Genomic DNA, 9,303 nt, shown 5'->3' with positions numbered 1-9,303 from the left:
ATAATAACAACCCCAGGTTTCTCTTCAGCACTGTAGCCAGGCTGACAAAAAGCCAGAGCACTGTTGAGCCAACCATCCCTTTAACGTTAACTAGTAATGACTTCATGAATTTCTTCACAAATAAAATTGTAATCATTAGAGACAAAATTACCAATAATCATCCCACAGATGTAATATTATCTACAGCTACTCTTAGTACCATTGATGTTAAGTTAGACTCTTTTTCTCCAATTGATCTTTCTGAGTTAACTTCAATAATTACTTCCTCCAAACCATTAACATGTCTTTTAGACCCTATTCCTACAAAACTGCTCAAAGAAGTCCTGCCATTAATTAATTCTTCAATCTTAAATATGATCAACCTATCTCTAATAATCGGCTATGTACCACAGGCCTTCAAGCTGGCTGTAGTTAAACCTTTACTCAAAAAGCCATCTCTAGACCCAGCAGTCTTAGCTAATTATAGGCCAATCTCCAACCTTCCTTTCATATCAAAAATCCTTGAAAGAGTAGTTGTCAAACAGCTAACAGATCATCTGCAGAGGAATGGCTTATTTGAAGAGTTTCAGTCAGGTTTCAGAGCTCATCACAGCACAGAAACAGCTTTAGTGAAGGTTACAAATGATCTTCTTATGGCCTCTGACAGTGGACTCATCTCTGTGCTTGTCCTGCTAGACCTTAGTGCAGCATTCGATACTGTTGACCATAATATCCTATTAGAGCGATTAGAACATGTTGTAGGTATTACAGGTACTGCACTGCAGTGGTTTGTATCATATCTGTCTAATAGAATCCAACTTGTACATGTAAATGGAAAGTCCTCTTCACACACTGAGGTTAATTATGGAGTTCCACAGGGTTCAGTGCTAGGACCAATTCTGTTTACATTATACATGCTTCCCTTAGGCAGCATCATTAGAAGACATAGCATACATTTTCACTGCTATGCTGATGACACCCAGCTCTATCTATCCATGAAGCCAGATAACACACACCAATTAGTTAAACTGCAGGAATGTCTTAAAGACATAAAGACCTGGATGGCTGCTAACTTTCTGCTTCTTAATTCAGATCAATCTGAGGTTATTGTACTCGGCCCTGAAAATCTTAGAAATATGGTATCTAACCAGATTCTTACCCCGGATGGCATTACCTTGGCCTTCAGTAATACTGTGAGGAACCTTGGAGTCATTTTTGACCAAGACATGTCCTTCAACACACATATTAAACAAATATGTAAGACTGCTTTCTTACATTTGCGCAACATCTCTAAAATTATAAACATCTTGTCTCAGAGTGATGTTGAAAAACTAGTTCATGCATTTATTACTTCCAGGCTGGACTACTGTAATTCATTATGTTCTGGCTCCTTAAGAGTCGCCCCTCATGTTATGTAATGTTATATAAGTTCATGCAATCTTTATTTGTTTCTGGCACACTGTTCATTTTATTTTGACATCCTACCGGAAGTGCTACTTCTCATTACTTCCTGTCTAACGGGAGATGGACGGTTTGCTACTCTTGAGAGCTCTGAGCCCTCACTCATGTGCGAATGCTCTGGTGGCTGCCCTTGCTATCAAGAAAACCTGTGTGTTTCTTCTCTCTGATTCTCTGCTGAAGAAGTGTTTCAGAATACATCTCTTGACAGGTACTTTTTTAGTATCTACTTAACTGTGATACTATCCAAGGCGAACTGAAAATCTCATGTCAACAAACTGCATGCCACCGATTGGATGGTAAGCGGCGTCCCTTGATGAGTCACGAGAGCATCTTGCCATTTTTGAAACCCAGCAATGGAAATAGCTACAAAAAAACATTGTGGTCCCCAAGTCTGACAAAATGCAAAAGGGTATTTTGTTTGTGACAGTGATGAGAAATCTGATTCACAAGTCAGAGCTCTGAGCTGGAGTCCTGATGTGGTTAGCTTAGCTTAGCATGGTGAATGGAAACAGGGTGAGCAGCTAGCATGTCTCTGTCTAAAGTGAAAGATAAAGAGCAGCTGTACCTGGACCATGTTCTGATGGTGTTTGGTAAATAACTGACATATTCAGTTCTCACAGATGAATCAACTGCAGCTGCTTCACTCTCTGCAGAATAAAATAAATTTAATTATTGCAGTTACAACTGCAACAGTGCTGTGATATTAATTACTTTTATGCAGCTTTTGCCAACGAGCTCACAGAACAGCGAGGTGCCTCTGAGAACAAGATAGATAAACGACCACAATGTTGCCATTTTTTTCCACACTGACGCGCTTCACCACAAAGCTCAAAGCAAGCATGTTCTCACAGCATGAACACTATTATTAGCCAAAAGAGAAGTGTCTTGTGCTTCTGAGTATATGTAGCTGGTGTTATGAAGAGGTGATGTTGATTCTTCATTATCATGAAAACACACTGCAGGTTTCTGTGACTCACACAAAATTTTGCTAAAGACAAAAAATATTAACAAATTAATTTTGTTCAGTTTGAAAGTAACGTTTACCGGGTGTTTTAGGAGAAAGACTAAAAAAATATGATTTTGGTTGTTAAATTCAGTTTTGCGTTCATCAGGAGGAACAGAGAGAGCAGAGAAGCCGGGAAATGTTTTTGATGTATAAAATATAGGAAATACAGGCGTAAGTGACCAACCACACTCACAGAGCTGTCAGCGTTCATCATCAGGCTGAAGCTTCAACACATTAGGATGTCACAGAAACGAAAAAATTATTAACTTTATTAAAGTCAGGCTAAGAATTTAAATAAAGACGCTGAGAAGGAATTTAAAATGATCTCTAACTCCAAATGATGTCTACATGATCCTTCCTGTTTTTAAAATGAACAACCCTGAGACTCACCTTCGAGTTTCCTGTGAACACATCGTCTCACCAGCAGAACCAGTAACACCAGTAGAACCACAAAAAAGAATGATCCAACAAATGACAACACAGAGAGAACAGCAGCAGAGGTGGATGTAGATGGAGGTGTGGATGTAACTGGAGGTGTGGTGGCGTGTTCCCCTAAAATAAAGCAAACACAGTCATTAAGTTGTCGTCACATTGTGAATGTTGAAAGCTGCAGAAACACAGACAGGTGAGTGTGTCACCTGTGACAGTGATCCAGCTGGATGGAGACTCTCCATGACCGATGATGTCACACTTGTAGAGGCCTTCATCAGACCTGGAAACATGCTGGATGGTCATGTGACCTGTAGGCTGCTTCCTGATGAGGGAGCCATCTTTATAGAAAGCAGCTGGGAGGTTTGAGGGAGTGGTCTTTGTTTTACAGAGCAGAGTGACGTCATCTCCCTCCATCACAGGGAGGACAGGACTCTGCAGGATCACTGATCCACCTCAACACAGAGACAAACTACAGCATTTCATCCATTTACACACAGCTTCATCAACACTAACTCCACACACTCAGCTTACCAGTGACTGTCAGGTTAACCATGTTACTGATGGGACCCTCTCTGGACTCACACCAGTAAACTCCATTGTCTCGTTCAACGATGTAACTAATGTCACAGGAAGAGTTAAATGATGTTCCCCACCCGTCTCCACACTTAGTGGTATTTCCTTTGCTTGGTTTTCTCCTCAGAGTCCATCCAGCAGAGCTGTCGTCCTCCTCACAGCTCAGAGACACAAAGTCTCCTTCAAAGAACTGAGAGCTGCTGGGACTCACAGTCAGATGAGCTGTAAGCGTTAAAATTATGATATGCTTTTGTCAAAATCTGTTTTTCATCAGCTCAATAAAGTGCTGATAAAAAGCCTTCAGTTAAACTTTCCTCTGCATCACATCTCGAGTGCTGACATATGACATTATCACTACTTGAACAGAATCAGGTCATATCAGTGAGCATTTCTCAGGTTTAAACTGTGACAGAAGAAGGTTACTGACCTTGGTTTGTTGTGCAGCTCAGCAGTGAGATCAGAACTAAAGAGAAATGACACTCAGGTTGATTTGAGGTGAACATAAAGAACAACTCCACACAAACAGCACTAACAACCGGACTGCTATGATGCCTCTAATACTACAATCATTTCAACAGCAGATGCTGAAAAGCAACTATTGAAAGATCTCACGAACCTCTGTTTCCTGTACCTCTAGTTTGGCATGCATTTTTAAAAAGCAGCTCTGAAAATGAGCAACATTGTTTTAACAGCAATAATTAAAATAATTATTTTATTTGCACTGACTATACTGTGGGTATTTACAAAATATTCAGTGTAATTAAATAACACAGTAAAGTCATGTGTCCACTGTGTAGCTGTGTTGATATAATGAGTGAATGAGTTGATCTTTTCACTGCCTGCTGTGTTTCCTCGACTACTGAGCAAAGATAAAGAGTCAGATGAGACCTGCAGTTGGTCCTCGTGGTGTTTTGAACTTGAATTCAGCCTGATTTGTTTTTCATGTCTTCTCCTCCATCATCAGTTATCAGGAGAGCAGACAGTCAAAGTACAAGAATTCAAACAAACACAGAGATTCTACTTACAGAGCAGACACAGCACAGATGTTTCCTTCATCGTCCTTCTCACTCATTTGAGCTTTTTTCATTTCTGTTACTGAAACCAAGTAAAGCCCGCCCTCTTCCTCTGAAGATGTCCTCTTCCTTCATTTGTACAGAGACAGTGGTACAGCTGATACTACAGGAAATAGTATGCCATGGAGGGCCAGGAGTGACAAAATGAATTCATTAAATAGACCCTTAAATATTTAATTATTTTTTCATTAATTAATTACATTTGGAATTAATTAATTATACAAATATTACAATAATTAATTAAATGGCCATTCATTTCATTTAAAACATTCAATCAATCAATTATTTATTTATTTTAATTTTTATTTAATTAACACATTTAATTAATTATTGACCCATTTAATTAATTATACAAGCGACCAACGAAGACCTGGAGGCCTGGCTCTCATCAGTGGATAAATCTGGCCTTCCTGGCAAGTTTAAAGCATGGATTTATCAGCAAGAAATTCTAACCCGGATTTTGTGTCCCCTCTTAGTCTATAAAGTTCTCATCTCAACAGTGGAAGGATTCGAGATGAGGATCAGCAGGTTTCTGCGCAGGTGGTTGGGTCTGCCACGAAGCCTGAGTAGCATCGCTCTGTATGGTCATAACAACAAGCAGAAGCTCCACTTTAGCAGCCTAAGCAAGGAGTTTATGGTGAGCCGTTCCAGGGAGCTGCTCCAATATTGGGAGTCCAGTGACCCCCGGGTTGCCCTGGCTGGAATAGAGGTTAGGACCGGGCGGAAGTGGAGGGCTGCTGAGGCTGTTGAGATTACAGTATCAAGGCTGCAGCAAAGGGTGATAGTGGGTACAGTGGCCCAGGGAAGAGTGGGCTTGGGTAGCAGTAGAACACCTAACTACAACAAGGCACAGGGGAAAGATAGGCGGTCGCTGATCCGTGAGGAGGTGCGAGCAGGAGTTGAGGGGAAGTCAGCGTGCAATTGAGGCAGCAGGGGGCTTGGACAAAATGGGAGCAAGTTGTAGAGTGTGTAAAAGCCACTATGGTGTGGTGTCCCTTTAAGACATCCAGGTCGAGGGTTGATGGTGTCATCAGTTTGTGCCACTGCTCTCTCTTTCTGGGATTATGAGGACACGTGCCTGCACGCTTGTGCTTAACGAGGGATGGATTTATGCTTTCTTCTCCAGACCTTTTTTTGTTTTGTTTGCAACGCTTGGGTTGTATGAACGCTGGGTGTTATGTTGTTGAGCCGCAGCCGTTCAGCCGGGCTTTTATATGGTTGTTGAAGAAGGCGTATTAAAGAACCACCGTGGATTACCGATACCAGCATGGGTGTGTGTTCTTCCGACTAGCCTGCTAAGTGTTTTGCCGCCTCCTCTCAACCACGCAACACAACCCAAGGTTACAAGTGCAAGGTCACATGGAATGATCTGTGGAAAGCAGAACCCCAGCGGATAAAATTCCTGATTCACGCAGTATATGATGTGCTACCAAGTCCATCAAATCTCTTCACTTGGGGGAAAGTGGAGACACCAGGCTGTCTTCTCTGTCAGAACAGAGGAACCCTGGAGCACATTTTAAGTTGCTGCCCAAAAGCCCTGGCCCAAGGGCAATATCGCTGGCAACACGATCAAGTCCTGAAGGCTGTAGCGGATTCGATCTGAAGTGGGATCAGTCATAATAAGAGCACCTGCTCAGTTAAGAACAAGGTAACATTTATAAAAACTGGGGAGAACCCAGCAGCACCAGTCCAAAACACCTCGCCTGGCATGTTGGCAATGGCGCACGATTGGGAGCTGAGAGTTGACCTGGCAAAGTTCCCCGAAGGGGTAGCCAAGACAACTCTGAGGCCAGACATTGTTGTTACTTCAGTTGCCTCCAAGCAGGTAATCCTTCTGGAGCTTACTGTGCCTTGGGAAGACTGTATGGAGGAAGCTCATGAGAGAAAGAGGGCAAAGTATTCCGAGTTAGTGGACGAGTGCCGGAGTAATGGCTGGCGGGCAAGACGCCAACCCATCAAAGTGGGATGTTCGAGGATTCGCGGGTCAATCCCTTTGCAGGGCATACAAAATGCTAGGCATTGTAGGGGCTAACCAGCGAAGAGCCATTAAGTTGGCTACCAACGCAGCAGAAGCAGTGACGAAGTGGCTGTGGATCAAAAGAGGAGAGGCATGGCATGTAGGGTAGCGCTACCTGGACACAAGCTGGGGCTTGATCAACCCTGGCTGGGTCTCCTGGGAGAGGGGGTCTGATTGTTGAAAGACACGAAACCCTCAATGACCCTAGGTTACATCACTGATGATGTGTCCAGGGGCACATCATCAGTATTATCAACTTTAATGATGTATTTATTTAATTCATTTTGGCAGTCCTGACCCTTCGGCTGTCTTCATGAATTTATTTTAACACAAAGTTAACGCTGATTGAGTCAAAACCTTTGCGTTGGCCTGGTGGCCCTTCTCTTTAGTAGGTGTTTCTCCACAATAACAAACGGCATTTGGAAACTTGCTAAAAGCCCAATTGGGATAACCTCATGTTTTAAGAGCTTCCTTTACATGTGTGTGTTCCCTCTTTTTCCTTTCAGGCTCATAGGGAACATTTTCTGCCCGGTTTTGTAGGGTCCTGATTATTAACCCTGGGCTTCTGAAAGCTCACACACACAAAGCCCGCTCTTAAAACATCCTAATTGGGCTTTCATTAAGACAGCAAAGATTCACAGAAAAGAACATCAGACACCAACTAGGGAGGATTAGAAAGACAAATGCAACAACATTGTCATCCCCTATGTAGCTTGTGTATCGGAAAAACTCAGGAGAGTCTTCTCCAAGCACGACACCACAGATTACTTTAGATCCAGCAGCACACTCAGGCAAAGTGGTTCATCCCAGGAGACAAAACTCCTAAACACAAACTTAACAATGTCGTGTATGGTGTACAGTGTAGCGAGGAATGCTCGGACCTCTATATTGGAGAGACCAAGCAGCCACTTCATAAAAACATGGCACAACATAGAAGAGCCACCTCCACAGGATAAGACTCGACTGTCCATCTGCAACTAAAGGACAAAGGTCACTCTTTCGAGGATGCCAATGTTCACATTTTGGAGAGAGAAGACAGATTGTTTGAAAGAGGAGTAAAAGAAACCATCTACAGTGGGGCAAAAAAGTATTTAGTCAGCCACCGATTGTGCAAGTTCCCCCACCTAAAATGATGACAGAGGTCAGTAATTTGCACCAGAGGTACACTTCAACTGTGAGAGACAGAATGTGAAAAAAAAATCCATGAATCCACATGGTAGGATTTGTAAAGAATTTATTCGTAAATCAGGGTGGAAAATAAGTATTTGGTCAATAACAAAAATACAACTCAATACTTTGTAACATAACCTTTGTTGGCAATAACAGAGGTCAAACATTTACTATAGGTCTTTACCAGGTTTGCACACACAGTAGCTGGTATTTTGGCCCATTCCTCCATGCAGATGTTCTCGAGAGCAGTGATGTTTTGGGGCCATCGCCGAGCAACACGGACTTTCAACTCCCGCCACAGATTTTCTATGGGGTTGAGGTCTGGAGACTGGCTAGGCCACTCCAGGACTTTCAAATGATTCTTACGGAGCCACTCCTTTGTTGCCCGGGCGGTGTGTTTTGGATCATTGTCATGTTGGAAGACCCAGCCTCATTTCATCTTCAAAGTTCTCACTGATGGAAGGAGGTTTTGGCTCAAAATCTCACGATACATGGCCCCATTCATTCTGTCCTTAACACGGATCAGTCGTCCTGTCCCCTTGGCAGAAAAACAGCCCCATAGCATGATGTTTCCACCCCCATGCTTCACAGTAGGTATGGTGTTCTTGGGATGCAACTCAGTATTTTTCTTCCTCCAAACGCGACGAGTTGAGTTTATACCAAAAAGTTCTACTTTGGTTTCATCTGACCACATGACATTCTCCCAATCCTCTGCTGTATCATCCATGTGCTCTCTGGCAAACTTCAGACGGGCCTGGACATGCACTGGCTTCAGCAGCGGAACACGTCTGGCACTGCGGGATTTGATTCCCTGCCGTTGTAGTGTGTTACTGATGGTGACCTTTGTTACTTTGCTCCCAGCTCTCTGCAGGTCATTCACCAGGTCCCCCCGTGTGGTTCTGGGATCTTTGCTCACCGTTCTCATGATCATTTTGACCCCACGGGATGAGATCTTGCGTGGAGCCCCAGATCGAGGGAGATTATCAGTGGTCTTGTATGTCTTCCATTTTCTGATGATTGCTCCTGTAACTGGTTTCTGCTTCATCCCGCTGCAACAGTTCGGCCCAAACAGACTCCTCGACTCTGCGTTGTGTAGTGTTTTTAAAAAGACAAGGAGTCGCTGATCGATCGTTGCCACTTTATTTCCTGAATGGAAACAACGGTGTATTATCAGTGCACAGGCTCGCCACACACCACTCTGCACAGCACACTCTCGTATGGCTACGGCAGACTGGCAGCGATTACTGCAGCAATATTACAATTTCTAATATACAATACAATAACAGCAACAACAAATGATGTACCTGAATGGAAACAACGGTGTATTATCAGTGCACAGGCTCGCCACACACCACTCCGCACAGCACACTACGGCAGAACATCTCATTAGCATTCCGCTTTAGCATACAGTTTCACACATTAATAAACAAATGAAAAGTACATAAAACTGGTGTTGGGCATGTGTCCACTAAGCACTTATTACACTCGATGCTCATCAGCTAATCAAACATGTTTTATGTGTCTGTACTACTTAGCTATCTTGTGTGCGGAACAATACAACTCACCTCTCGTATGGCTACGGCAGACTGGCA

The 9,303-nt window shown here is 43.0% G+C and overlaps 1 pseudogene; it reads left to right on the top strand.

Moving 5' to 3' along the window:
• Nucleotides 1-4,582: 4,582 nt before the first annotated feature.
• On the top strand, nt 4,583-6,678 carry LOC120737798 (annotated as a pseudogene).
• The last annotated feature ends 2,625 nt before the right edge of the window (nt 6,679-9,303 follow it).

The sequence above is a fragment of the Simochromis diagramma genome, unplaced genomic scaffold (assembly GCF_900408965.1).
Source record: "Simochromis diagramma unplaced genomic scaffold, fSimDia1.1 OVJJ01000275.1, whole genome shotgun sequence".
Taxonomy (NCBI): Eukaryota; Metazoa; Chordata; class Actinopteri; order Cichliformes; family Cichlidae; genus Simochromis; species Simochromis diagramma.
Note: the sequence above shows the minus strand (reverse complement) of the source record. Positions and strands in the feature narration are given on the sequence as shown.